Below are 14718 nucleotides of genomic sequence, written 5' to 3' on the forward strand. Positions count from 1 at the left end.
GTGGGGATGTAGGAGATAGGAAATGCACTTTGAGAACATGTGGAGACACCCCTCAATTTTTAGGGATCATCATGGGGGATAGGGGGACCTTGGGGTCCCTAGAATAGGAGAAACTGTATTTGACTAACCATAATCATCTTCATGGTTGTTAAATGATAGATTTTAGGTTTCACCTTGGATGTTAAATACTTAAACAATAAACCCTTGGCTATCAAATATCATAAACAAAGGTTGTTGACAGCTAAACACATGCTAGCCCAAAAAAATCCAAATCAGAATGATGAATCTATTTGGTGGCTTGGCTATAGCTTTCTAATGCCTCCTCCTAATTTATCAACTACAAACAACACATTTTTCCTTGGAAACTTGACTCTCTTTGAAAATATTCTAAAACAAGCAAGGAACACATTTATGGATCAAGTATTTTCTTATTGCATTTTTGGAACAAGGGTTTTCGTTGGGTATCTCTCTTTTACAGGTGTATTCAAGAGCTATGAAGGAGAAAATATTATTTTACAACCTGTTCATATGTATGGACTGAACAATTCATTATTGTAGCCCCAAATGAAGCATTGGAATCTACATCTTACATATGTGGCATGTACATTCACAAGTCTAATGAACTAATGAACTACTCTAGCTCCAAATCTGAAAAAAAAAAAGCTTGTCACTATACATGACATACCACTGGTGATGAGGTGAGATGTCATATTTGTAGTTTTCTTGCCCAAATGTATTAAAACAAATGACAATCATGATGAGAATTCAAAAAATTAAACTGAGAAAAACCACAACATATATTAAAGAGACTATTCATTGAAGCTTTGGCTGGTTGAAATGAGTTGTGTTTTGGGCTCCCGTAGATGGTCAACAACTCAAAACGAATGTCACAACTAGCATTTCTTTTCTTTGGTGTTCTGACACAATATATTGTGGTTGAGTATGGTGTATCTAATTTTTAAGAGGCTGCAAGCTATCCTAACAAACATGTGACAAACAATGAAGGAATTAGTGCATGAAAATTGATTGATTCTGATATCATGTCTGGGAGGAAAAATTCTTAAACCCTAACTATAGGCATTGAAAACCCAATATTTAATGACGTGTTAAATCAATTATTGAATTCTGATGAGCTTGGACACAACTCTACTATTATTTAAAATATGAGGCATTCTTGATTAAGAATAAAGAGAATGCGTATGTGAAATTACCTACCATCTATGAATAAAATATCTTTTCAGCTTGAATCTTTGTAGGGCACTATGTGCAATGTTACTATTGCTTGAATTGGCTACCAAACCCTTAAATGTTCACAACCTTTCAGTGTTTTTATGAAGAAGTCTTGGATTTCTAGTGACTTGAGGAATTCACAAATGATCTTGGATTCTTGCTTCTAATGAGCGGAACTGCCATTGCATCCTTAAGGACTTCCAATGATAGTGTTGATTTCTGAGTTGTTTGCGATATCCACATTTATCCTTTGCATTAAGTTGTGATTGTATATGCCAAGTTTTAAGGTAATAGACTATAGTGCATGACTTGCAGATGAGGATTATGAAGATTTCCATTTCCAGGGACCATGATTCAGTAATTATATAATTTAGAAGCTATAACAAAGCATATCATGAGTCTGGCACTTTCTAGCTGAATAGGGAATCTTGGCATAACCTTACAGTCTTCGTTGAACCCAACCTCTACGGAGAATTTTGATTCGTAAGTGTAAATTTCAAATGGAGGAAACACATTATTTTTCCTTGGTATCTTGACCCTCTCTGCAAATGTTCTGAAACAAGCAAGGAACACATTCTTAATGAAATATTTTCCGATTTTGTATTTGGGACAAGGGTTTTTATTGGGTATCTCTCTTTTTCTGTTGTATTCAAGAGCTATGAAGGATCAAATATTCTTTTATGACCTACACAGATCTATGGACTAAACAATTCATTATTGTAGCCCCAAATGAAGCTTTGATATCTTCTTCTTACATTTGTGGCATGTAAATTCACAATTCCAGTGACCTAATCAACTATTCTAGCTACCAATCTAAAATCAATATTGTCACTATACATGACTTAGCACTGGTGATGAGGTGTGATGTCATATTTGTAGTTTGCTTGCACAAATGTGTTAAAATGAATGATGATCATGCTGAGAATTCAAAAAATTTAATTGAGCAAAACCATAACACAAATTAAAGAGACTATTCACTGAATCTTTGGCTAGTTCAAATATGTTGTGTTTTCCTCTCCTGTAGATGGTCGAAAAAATCAGAACCAATGTCATAACTTGCATTTTATTTCTTTGGTGTTTTGGCACACTATATTGTGGATGAGCATGGTGTATCTAATTTTTCAGAGACTACAAGCTATCCTAATAGACCTGTGCCAAACAATGAAGGAATTAATGAATAAAAAATGATTCATTCTAAGATCATGTCTAGGTGGAAATTTTTTGAAACCCTAACCAGAGGCATTGAGAACCCAATATTTAATGACGTGCTAAATCAATTCTTGAAGTTTGATGTGGCCTTTTGAGCTTGAATGCAACTCTACTATTATTGCAAATATGAGGCATTATTGGTTGAGAATAAAGAGAAAGTGTACGTGAAATTACCTAACATCTATGAATAATCGATCGACGCAGCTTGAATCTTAGTAGGGAACTATGTGCAAGGTTATTGTTTGAATTGGCTTCCAAACCCTTAAATGTACACAACTTTGCAGTGTTTTTACAAACAAGTCATGGATTTCCAGTGGCTTGAGGAATTCACAACGATCTTGGTTTCTTGCTTCTAATGAGAAGAACTTCCATTACAGCCTTAAGGACTTACAATGATATTATTGATTTCTGGACTTTTCGGGACATCCACATTTATCCTTTGCATTAAATAGAGATTTTATATGCCAAGTTTTGAATTGAACGATTGTAGTGTGTGACTTACAACGGATGATTATGAAGAGTTCCATTTCCAGGCACCATGATTCAGTAATGTTGTGATTTAGAAGCTATAACAAAGTAGATTGCCAGTCTACCATTTTCCGCTGAATAGGGAATCTTGACATAGCCTCACAACCTTCGTTGAACCCAACCTCTACAAAGAATTTTGAATGGTAAGTGTAAATGTCAAATGGAGATGGAAATCGTGTAGAGACACTATGTTACGTTAGGTGATTTAGGATTTTTTAGACTTTTTTCTCACCCTTTTATGTTAAAAAAGACACATGTTGGGTGTCCAGATGTCCCCCTTTTTGGGAGGGGGAACCCACAAGGCCAACCTTTTGGGAAGTTTCCTTGCACAACAAATTGCACTGTGAATTTCATGTATTTTTTACAAAAGAGAGGACACAACGAAACATTTTGCTAGGTGACCTTGAGGCCTGTGCTCCTAAGGATGCAAGGAGCATGTTGCCAACCTTGGGAGTATGTCCCTGTTTAACACTAGATATTAATAGCAAAGACTTAGGGAGCTAGACTCTATGTCATAACATTCTGTCCCTAATTTTCCACGTGTGCTGAAGGAAATTACCTTTACAAGAAATTGGGAGGTTATAAATTGTTAAAATCGACTTGAAACCATGCCCAAAAATTCTCAGCAGATGGGCATACGTGCTTTGGTTTAACCACTCAACCCATTGTTCAATAAATTAAGATAAGTTTGATATTGGATATAGCAATTTAATCTCCACCCTTTCAGTGTTTGTTTTAGGTTTAAGTTATTTGAAATTTGATCGATTCCTGCATTTTCGTTAAGAAATTCATCAAATACTACCACAACTAATAAAGACTAAGATCTTTACAATAAAAATTGAATTTTGATTTAACAAGGATGGTAAGTTTTCATGTTTAAAAAACCTTCTCATGAACCAAGTGGGGATGGTTTTTCATGAAAAGTAGCCATACATTGATATTTCCACATATAGTCAATAAGGTAGACCAGAATTATGTTCTATAACTATTTTAAACTCTCACTAATTATCTATGTGTCTTGATGGAGAGTGTCATCTCAAAATTTGTGGTGATAAAAATTTGTTAACCTCAGCCTGAAATCATGATTAAAAATCATTTTACATATTGGCATCTGAACTTTGGTTTAATCAACTCATTTATTTCTTAGAAAATTAATATAAGTTCAGTATTGAATATAACAATGTGAACTCTATTATTTCAGTGCTTCTTTTCAGCTTAATTCAAGTAAAATTTGATAGAGCCCTATGCTTCTTTAGAAATGCATCATATGATATTTTGTTAGTACATCATGGAACAAAGTGAGCTACAACCATCTAATGATAACAATACAAGGAAATTACTAATACTATCCTAGTTAACCCCAAAGTGCTAGCATTGGAGTCTGTGCCCTAATAGGAAGGGATTCAAAATCTTTATGGAAAACAATGAATTTTCCCTTAACAAGAAAAGCCAATTCTTGTTTGAAAATCCTAAATTTCCTTGACATTAAGAGGGGATGGTTCATCAAGAAAAGTAGCCTTATATTCATATTTCCACAAAAAACCAATATCAGAGAGTTGTACTTTATTACATAGATATTTGCAATTGTCTCTATTTGCCAAGTTTCCCGAAGGGGAGTACCTTTCTAAGAAATCGGGGTGGTAAGAAAATAGTTAAACTTAGCTTCAAATCATGCCCCAAGTGTCTTGGCAGATGGGTGCCCATGCTTTGGTTTAATCACTTCACCCATTGCTTAATACCTTAGGTAACTTTAGTATTAAATATAGCATTATGAACCTCAATATTTCCATGTTATGTTTAAGCTAAATTCAATAAAATTTGAAAGTGTCTTGTGTTTGTTTTAGAATACATCGTGGAATAAAATTATCTACAACAATCTAAAGGAAAGAATACAAGGATTTTCCCATATTAATTAAGCCAACAATTCCAGCATAGGATTTTATGGCTCATTAGGAAGAAATTCAAAATCATTATTGAATAAACTGAACTTGGCTTTAACAAGCAAAGCCAGTTCTTGTTGAAAATGATTCAGTTCCCCTCAACTAAGAGGGGATGTTACCATGTGAAAAAGTAACCTTACATGTTGTTGCATATATTGTTGGTTAAATAGTTTGTGACATACTCTAAACGTGTACATGATTATTGTCTAATGCAATTACTCACTCTAAATAGAAGCAATCTCTTTTCCATGTGATGCTAGTCTTCTACTACATAACTACTATGAACCCCACGATTTAACCTATTTCACCTTCAGATTGCGTGTAATCTCTCTTGTAATTGGACATTATTAAAATAACGCTTTTATCCAAGATGATTCCTTGGGATAGCCCCAAAGACTGATCTCCTAGTCCAAAGTTAGAGGGCATCAAGGAAAATTTTAATAAACCCCCCAAATTTATATGTATAATAAATGGTTGAATCCCCATGGTACATAGAAAAATGTATAGTTTATTTTTTCATTGATATAATATACATATATAGTTTTTTGGCAAAGATTTCACTAAATTATAATTTTTTGTTAAATCTTGGTGAATTTTTCGCTAGGTTATATATATGGTATTGCAAATTATTGGCTAATCTTCTAGAAAAATAGAAACCATTGTAAAATATTAGTGATTCATTGATAATGTATAAATATATATATATATATATATATATATATATATAATAATAATAAGAAAATTATTTAGTTAAATTATAATATACTAATTTTCCATGTTTTGGAAAATAAAAATCATGAGTAATGTTGCTCTAGGTTCTTATTATACACTATTGCAAATATTTTTGCATGTTTTTATCATGTTTTACCACAAATGTTTTATCACATCCCAAGGGGAAACTAGTTGGAAAGGCACCCCTAAAGGCATATGATGGTGAAATAAATAAATTATTATGTAGTTTTCACATGAAAATAAGGTCTATGAATAGCTATATCAAAATCATGAATATTTACATCAAATTATTTTATTTTCTCATACATCTCTTTTTCTAAAAGGTAGATACTTCTCCAATTCCTCGAGTTAAAATAAATAAAAAACATTAAAATATGGTGCTTCCTCATCATATATAGGTTTTTCACCTAAATTTTGGATCATAGCCATTGTATTAGTTGTTTCACTTTATTCTACACTTAACAACTTTAATAATGATGAATTGGTAAACAATTATTTGAAATTGCACAAAATGAAAAATGAAAATGAATGGAAGATAAATATGTTGTGAAACTTAATTTCCTACACGATAAAAAGAAGAAGAAGGTAATAACAAAAACTCATTAAAATATTACAGTTGGTGAGTTAAAAAATATAAGACAAATATAAACAATAGGCTTTTCTTGTTCGTTACTTCGAAAAATATGTTTAGAAAACAATCATCATCAAGGGAGTTTTAACTTCAAGAATGGTAGTGCACTAAACAGCCTATCATTCTCATCTAATAACTTGTGATGATTTTTTCTATTGGAATCAAAGTATAATTACATTCGATGAATTTTAGTCTCATGATAATAGTACTCCTATGATGAACACATAGGATCGTAGTGCATAGAGAATTTTTCTCTTCAGTTAACCAAGAAGATCTCATTTTCCTTTCTTTACAAATAATAAGTATTTTCAAAGAAAATATAAAATATATATATTAGATTCTAAAAGGTAAATAATCTTTTGTGACACCACAAAGTGAAAGGAAAAAACAAAAAACTTTCCTTAAATAAGCAAATATATAAAGAAAATAATTTATCTTTTATGGCCCAAATTTCTCATAATGTCTACATTATTCTTTATATGATTTCAAGATTGTTTCCATTCCTTAGAACCCATTTTCTTCTTTCATGGTTAACTCCTTTCCATTACCTTTATATTCTCTTTTCATTACTAAACTCATTTCATATTTTATTTCCTTCTTTTTCCTTGATGATGGGTGGAGTGTCCACTTGAATATTGGGCATTCAAATATTGGCACACAGTTTAATCCAAGAATAGTATCAAGAATGGTTGAAAGTGTTGATGATGAAGTGGACTATGATATAAAACCTCGTGAAAAGGATAAATATGATAGGATTCTTGTCAATAGGTTGATTAAAGGATCATGTGAGTTTCCACGAGACATCACTAATCAAGTAATGTCAGGAATTCTGAAGGAAACTATCAAAGTATGAAAATTAATCATGCCAACATTTATGACTTGAAATTATTGGAGTAAGGATTCCTTTAGGCATACTTTATATATTAATTTATTTGTTTATGATGGAATGCATGTATGATAATGATACCTAGGTGAGATATAATGAAGGAATAAGCTTTTTCGCATGGCAAGATTGTTATAATACTTTTGATTCAACCATGAAATAGTATATCATGGTTGAGTCACATGACAATGAGTGAATGGGTAACATAATCATGTTATGAATTTGTGTAACACATGAAACTGAATTCCAATAGAGCTAATGTGTGAGACCATATTGTTAATGGATATGGAATGATATAATACTGCACAAGTGTCCAATTTTCTCCTTTCTTATATTAGTGTTGTAGACTTTAACCTTCTTGCAAATAGTGAGGAGCACCTATAGAGGAGAGGGTTCCTAAGGTAATGTAGAGAAGAGAAGGGAATTTCCTTGTAATATTCCTAAGGTATGGATGGGAGGTAACTAGATGATGTGTTGAGGCATTGGCTAGACCTTCCAACTAATGATGGTGGAATACATGGTATATAAATGTAGGATTTCGATATCAAGTGAAAAATATAGATTGAGTAGATATGATCATGAGTATTGGAACATTGGCTGATTGGAATAAATATTTAGTTTCATATAGTAATGGTAGGTATTTTAAGTAACCCATGTACATAGAATTATAGTTCCATTTCATTGAGTATGATTAAGAAATAAAAATGATTGAATTATTAATTTGTTAATATTATTCCGAGAACACCTCATGGATGGTAGTAAATATTGAAACAAAGGATTATATGCATAAATACTAGATTTTATTTTGTTTATTTAAAAGTTTAGGTTGATTGTATAATGGTCTCAAATATGAAAATGAGTGTAATTCCATAAGAAGGATTAGGTGCTACAACACAAAAGAGCCAAACACTATGAGAAGGAATCTCATACTTTTGAAATATGATATTCTTTATGAATTAGACTTGGAATTTATAATTTGTATTATTATGAATATATCTATGGTAATTATATGTGTATGATATACAGTAGATGATGGCTATTGAAGATGGAAACCCTCAAAGAAAGGCCATTCTTAGGACAAAGGAGCCCTATGATTGCCACATGTTATATACTACTAGTGGATGTCTAGTAGTAAGTTAGTGCTCTCCTTAGACAAGAAATACATGACAAGATGTATAACCTAATGGATTGTTTAGTAGAGAAGGGGACATCTAAGCCTAGAGGGTGAGTGTATCAATCAAGAGGACACTTAAAAGTTCATGCGGGATGGTGGCTAGAATCTTGTGGGTGAGTTAGAAAGGATAATGAAATGAATTATTTCCTATGGAAGTCATTATATGGGATAGATGCATATCCATAGAGATAAGTATTAAATAAAAAATACACACACACACAGATATATATATATATATATATATATATATATATATATATATATATATATATATATATATATATATATATATATATATATATATATATATATATATATATATATATATATATATATATATATATATATATATATATATATATATATATATATATATATATATATATATATATATATATATATATATATATATATATATATATATATATATATATATATATATATATATATATATATATATATATATATATATATATATTTGAATAGATGCTTACATCATGGAATTGAGAAATCTTGTGCATAAGATAAGTGTTTCTTTATAATTGTTATAATATGTATGCTTACTTGATTACTAATGTTGGCATATGTTGGAATGTTGAAGTTTGGTGGTATATCAAGATAGTGAATAGGATGGCACTACAAATACAACTGAAGAATGAGGAAAAGAAGTGTTGTTAATGAGAAGATAATATTTATGATTGCGTTATTCAAAGGGGGATATGATATAATGTTCTAATATTGAATCCCATTGATTAACTATACTTAATTATGATTAAATGTTGAATTTTGTTTAGCATGTATATTTTAATTATCATGCTTTATTTACACCATGAGGAATAAATTTTATGGTACATTGAATAATTTAAGTATTATCTTTCTTGAATTTAATAAAATAATAGAGCTACCTGAGATAGGAGCACATGAAAAAGGGGTTTGGTAGCAGGAGATAGGAAAGGTGAGAGGGTACTAGTGGGTTCTACATTCTGAACGATCCTTAGTTTTCCATTTTTCAAACCTTTACTTTTTTTTCTTCATCACCATGTTCTTTACTAAAAACCTAGAAAACTTAACTACCAATCATGGAATGCATGTGGTGGTTGTGGAGATGTAAACCTCCCACAATTACGAAATCAAGGTTATAAGTACCTTCTGTTATCATTCCAAAATTTCTTCTAAGTTGTTAGAAAAAGAAAAGATAGAGCTAAACACAAACCAACTTTGGAAATCAGGATCTAGCCTTCCTAATCTCAGAGATGGCTCTGTTTTTTTTTATTTAACTTCTTTTTTAATTAATTGATTTTAGGAGAGTTATGAGTATGCTTGGGTTTTTTATTTGAATTTCAGTGGTGGGATCACGTACTTAGATGAAAAATGGTTGTCTTTTACCATTGGGCTATGGGGTTGAATGTCAGATAAATAGGACTAGATTAAGTTCTAAAAATAGTGTCTACAGGTCAAGATAGAGGAGTTACTACATATCTTAAAGGCTTGATGGTGAAATGGTTTCCAATCGGATCCAGGGAGCAATTAAAGGTTCCCTAGGCTGGATTATGAAGAGAAGTGAAAGAGGTCAACTGGGATATGAGAGAAATTAAGGGTTCTCAAATATGGATATCAAAGGAAAACATATAAATGATTAACTGTGCAAAACAAAGTGTATTTAAACAAATTCTGATTTAAATTTCCAGTTAATTCATTCAAATTCAGATAACACTTAAGTTTATGAAACACATAAGAAAGTAACAAAATCATACAAAGAAGATACTTCACTGTAATAGCTCATCTTATGAATCATGTAGTGCAATCTTTTTATTACTTGCTCCAGTCCATTGAATTGAAAATTGGTACAATCACCCTTAGGTTTAAGATCAAAATAACTCTACAAATGTATAACAATCAACCTTGAATGCTTCGAATTATGAAGTATTTATACAAAAAGAACTTACAAAATGTCTCAAATTGCATTGAGAACTAATCTAGGAAAAATAAATATCTTCATGCAAGAAGATAGAGACAACTATTGAACTGATGTTTGTTGTCCCTGTTATTTACGTTTTTTTTTCTTTTAGTCTCTGATCTTTTTCCCTTTAAGCTGCTTGGCTATTTGGTCTTCACGTTGTATGTCATATTTACTTATGACCTTTCATCTAATACACTTTCATCTTCTTGTCTTTCAACTGTATTGATTTATATGTCTCCTTTGTTTAGTGTTTTAACTGTATGCTCTGTCAACTGCTTTCATTTTTACCTTTTATTGTAAATCTTACTCAATCTTTCATGCTTCTATGTTTTTAGTAAAAATTATTTTTAGTAAAAGACACATGTAGAATACAAAATGTTTCTTGGAGAGTAGTTTGTAAGAATATTTTGTTGTGCTGGTGAAAGTGATTTCATCTCTGTTTTAACCATTACTGCCTCTGTGTAAATGATTTCTTCATGAATTATGATAATTGTATTTTCCTTCTTAATAAAGCCTTTTGAATACATTTCCTTGTGAATCTTGGAGTAAATAGGTTTTGGAACTAGTATCAAAATTATTTATCCAAGCTTCTGGCCTTGTAATCACCTACAAAATAAAACATTTCATTAATAAAATCCAGGTCTGCAAGGAGGTGACCGAAAGCTATATTGAACTGGGAAGAAATGTGGACAGAGTTCATAGTGTGTTCAGGAGGTAATCAATGGCAAAATTAAGTTGCAGAGGCTTAGGGTGGTGTAGGAAAGCTGAGGCAGCTTTCTAGTGAAGAATGAGAAAAGAGTGAAAATGAGGGTCTTCAGTGTTTTAATGGGTAATTGCTATAATTTTCGTAGAATTTCATAATGAACAGTGGATGGTTTTGGCCTACACAAGGAGGAGGTATTAAGGTTCATCAGACCACTTTTGGAAGTCACGTAGTTTTTCCATTGTAGCGTGTGAATTAACCCAAAGTTGGCACATAACCGAAAGGGGCCAGAGAAAAACCGCGAATCTCGCGTGCTCTTGGGTGGGTAAAGCTCGGAAAAGAAATGAACGCGATATGGATATGTGCTGTTAGATATAGGGGTGCAAGATCTAATGGTTGTCACGTGGTGGAAATGCATGGAGGGAATAAGGGCAAAGACTTGCAGGGCCTGGGGGGATTAATTACACTTAAATATAATTAATTAATGATATAAAGTGGGTTTAAATATAAGTGAGTTTAGTAAAATGGAACCCGGTTTAAAATGTGGTGGGGTCTGTTAATAGCACCAGGGGTGGTGGGTTAAATGAGTTTATATCGGGAAAATGTGAATTTTGCGGAGTTGATTAAATAAAGCATGCGGGAAGAAAAACTTAGGAAAAAGGGGTTTTATGGGTCAAGTGTTTTGTCGGGAAATATATGAATGATGGAGTTAATTAAGTAAATGTGGAGGGGGAATTTAAACTTAGGACAAGGGGGGTTTTATGGGTTTTTTAGATAAAATAGGGAAATTAATAAGGGGAAAATGATTTTTTCGAAGGGTAATGGGTTTCACACTTGGGAAAAGGGGTTTTGGGTAGGAAAATGACCTTTGAAGGGTAATTTTCTAGGGAAATGTGTGAAACCAAGGGGTAAGGGTCAAAATGAAGGGAAAAGGGTATATTCGTAGGAAATGATGGGATAATGGGGAAATTAGTAAGTATATAGTGGGGGGTGAAATGAAATGAGGGGAACTTAATTAAATTAACTTGTGAACATCCTTTCACTTTCATAACCACTCCTACACATTGAAAGATAGGAATAAGCATGATAAATGTGCTTATGCTTCAATCAACTTTATACTTCTGCAACCTTTCTTCTACTTACCCTTTACTTACCCTACCATTTTTTTCTTCACTTTATTGGGTGCATTTAAGCTAGCAAACCCTTTCTTTTTCTTTTGACAAGTAAACTATCTAATTCTAACCTTATAACTTCCAATGGCTTAGATTAAACTTATGAGCACATTTTATTTCTCTACCTATCTGCCAAGATTAAATAGTTTGGCTAGATCCTTATTTTCTATCTATAAACATGAAATTTAAAACATGAAATAGCCAAGATTAAACTATTTGACTATCATGGGTTGTGGCATTTATGACAAGCTACACACAACCATTATTTTCATAGTAAAGTAAAAAAGTAGTGGCACTTGGGCTTCCACACTTTCATGATCTGTTTTTGTTTGGGGTTCATATTTTTTCACTTTTTTGATCTTTTCTTATTCTTTTTGTCCTTTGGTATTTATTTTAGGACATACCCTCTTTACATTTTTAAATTCTTAATATGGAAAACATTTTATGAAAAAAAAGAGTATGTACAATATTACAAGACTAACCATAGCCAATTCAAAATTATGAATCCTATTATTATAGGACTCTAACAGCAGCTCCACATGGGGATGGCATTTCCTAGTGAAATTTCGAGAGCTTTAAGATCAATAGCCTTTGAATTGTGATTGCAATTAGCTTGTATAATGTTCTTCTGTGATTTCTATCTTATTCATACTTATGATGGTGAAAATTTCAAATCTCAGGGCCTTCTCTCCGGGCTTCAACTTCAATAGATCACCATTCAATCCAATCTAAACTCTGCAATGTTATATACAATGAGTAAAGTAAAGTGAACTATTATTAATCTATGGAAAAATAATGCTTCAACATTCTACCATTAACAAGTACTCCTGGTAGATCTGATCCATCTATCTCTTTCAAGAAAAAAACATTGTTACCCTTGTAGCCATAAATCACATAAGGCCCTTGCCATAAGAAGTCAAATTTTCCATGTTTTCCCTTGTCTTCTCTTCTTGAATCCCAATTAAAAATTTATCGCCTATGTAAAAATCATCAGCTTTGGTCTGTTTATCAAATATCTTTTTGATTTTGTCCAGGATTACCTCTGATTTTACATATAATTCTTCTCTGGTCTGCTACAAGTGTATGGTCTGATTTATCCTTCTCTGGATATAATTTGGTTCTACCTATAACTCCTGGATGATATTCATCACTGGCACTCCCAAAGAGAATGGAAAAACAACATCCATCCCACATACTAATTGATAGGGAGATGTGTCAATGGACTTCTTGGTAGTTATTATGTCTTCCCATAAGGCATTGACCAAATTTTTGTTCTACATCTTTTTGTTGTCTTCCAGTAATTTCTTAATGATATTGACCAGGCTTTTGTTATAGGATTCTGTAATTCCATTACCTTGAGGGTAATAGGTAGTGGAGTGGCCAAGGGTGATGTGGTATTTGTTACAGAAATTTACCATTATCTTGGATTTAAAGGCATCTGCATTATCGGTAATGAGCTTTTGGGGGCATCCAAATCTTGAAAAGATATTATTTTACAGGAATGAGATAATGGAAGTGTCTGTGGCTTGTCTAGAAGGGATGGATTCTATTCATTTCGTAAAATAATCAGTGGCTGTCAAAATCCACTTATGCTGGGCTGAGGAGGCTGGGTGTATTTCTCTAATGAAGTCTAACGCCCATTGTTGAAATGGAATTTCAGTGGAGATGGGTTTGAGAGGTAAAGGTAAAAGCTTTATTTTTCCCTCAAATATCTAGCACTTATGGCAAGAGATCAAATTTTTCTTAACATCTGCAAACAGCGTGGGCGAGTAGAAACCAGCCCTTAGAATTTTTTCGGTAGTAGTATTCCAATATAAGTGTCCTCCATAATCTCCTACATGAAATTCTTGCATAATTTTATCAGCTTTATCTTTCAGTAAATAGTTCAAAAGAATACTACTAATGTCTTTCCAAAACATAGCATTATCTATAATACAATACTTCAATGACTTCATTTTCAAAAATCTAGCTTTAGTTCTTGTAAAACCAGGAGGAGCTTGTAAGTTTAGTAGTAAAAATATGATATCTGCATACTAGGGTGAATCTGTGAAAGGTTCACTAATCTGTGGAGTCGCCATCTCTTCCTAATCATCAAGGCCACCATTGAAATTAATATCTAGGGCCTGACAGTTCAATTCAGCCATGAGTTTGGCTAAACCTTGGCCTTTAATAGGTTTACTAGGCCTTATTTCTATGTCATATTCCAATATAGTGGCAATCCATTTGCTTCTTTTTCCTTCAAGACCATTTTGTGTCAAAATGTCCTTAACTATTGAGTTTGGAACATAAGTAATGATGTGAGAATACAAAATATATACTCTAAAGTCTTTAATAGCCTATACTAAAGCTAATGATTGTTTTTCCATATTGTTGTATTTGAGTGTGGCATCTCTTAAGGATTTACTGAAAAATGCAATTGGTTGTTCATATCCTTGGTCATTCTTTTGCAACAAGACTGTTGCAATGGTGTGTTCTGAAGCAAAAGAAAAAACTATAAAATCTTTCTGCAAATTAGGACTTATAAGGACTCGAGTTTTTCTTAGGGATTCCTTGATG

This window comes from Pinus tabuliformis, chromosome 6, assembly GCF_031772625.1.
Source record: "Pinus tabuliformis cultivar Carrire ecotype Pingquan chromosome 6, CPIR1, whole genome shotgun sequence".
In the NCBI taxonomy this organism is placed as follows: domain Eukaryota; kingdom Viridiplantae; phylum Streptophyta; class Pinopsida; order Pinales; family Pinaceae; genus Pinus; species Pinus tabuliformis.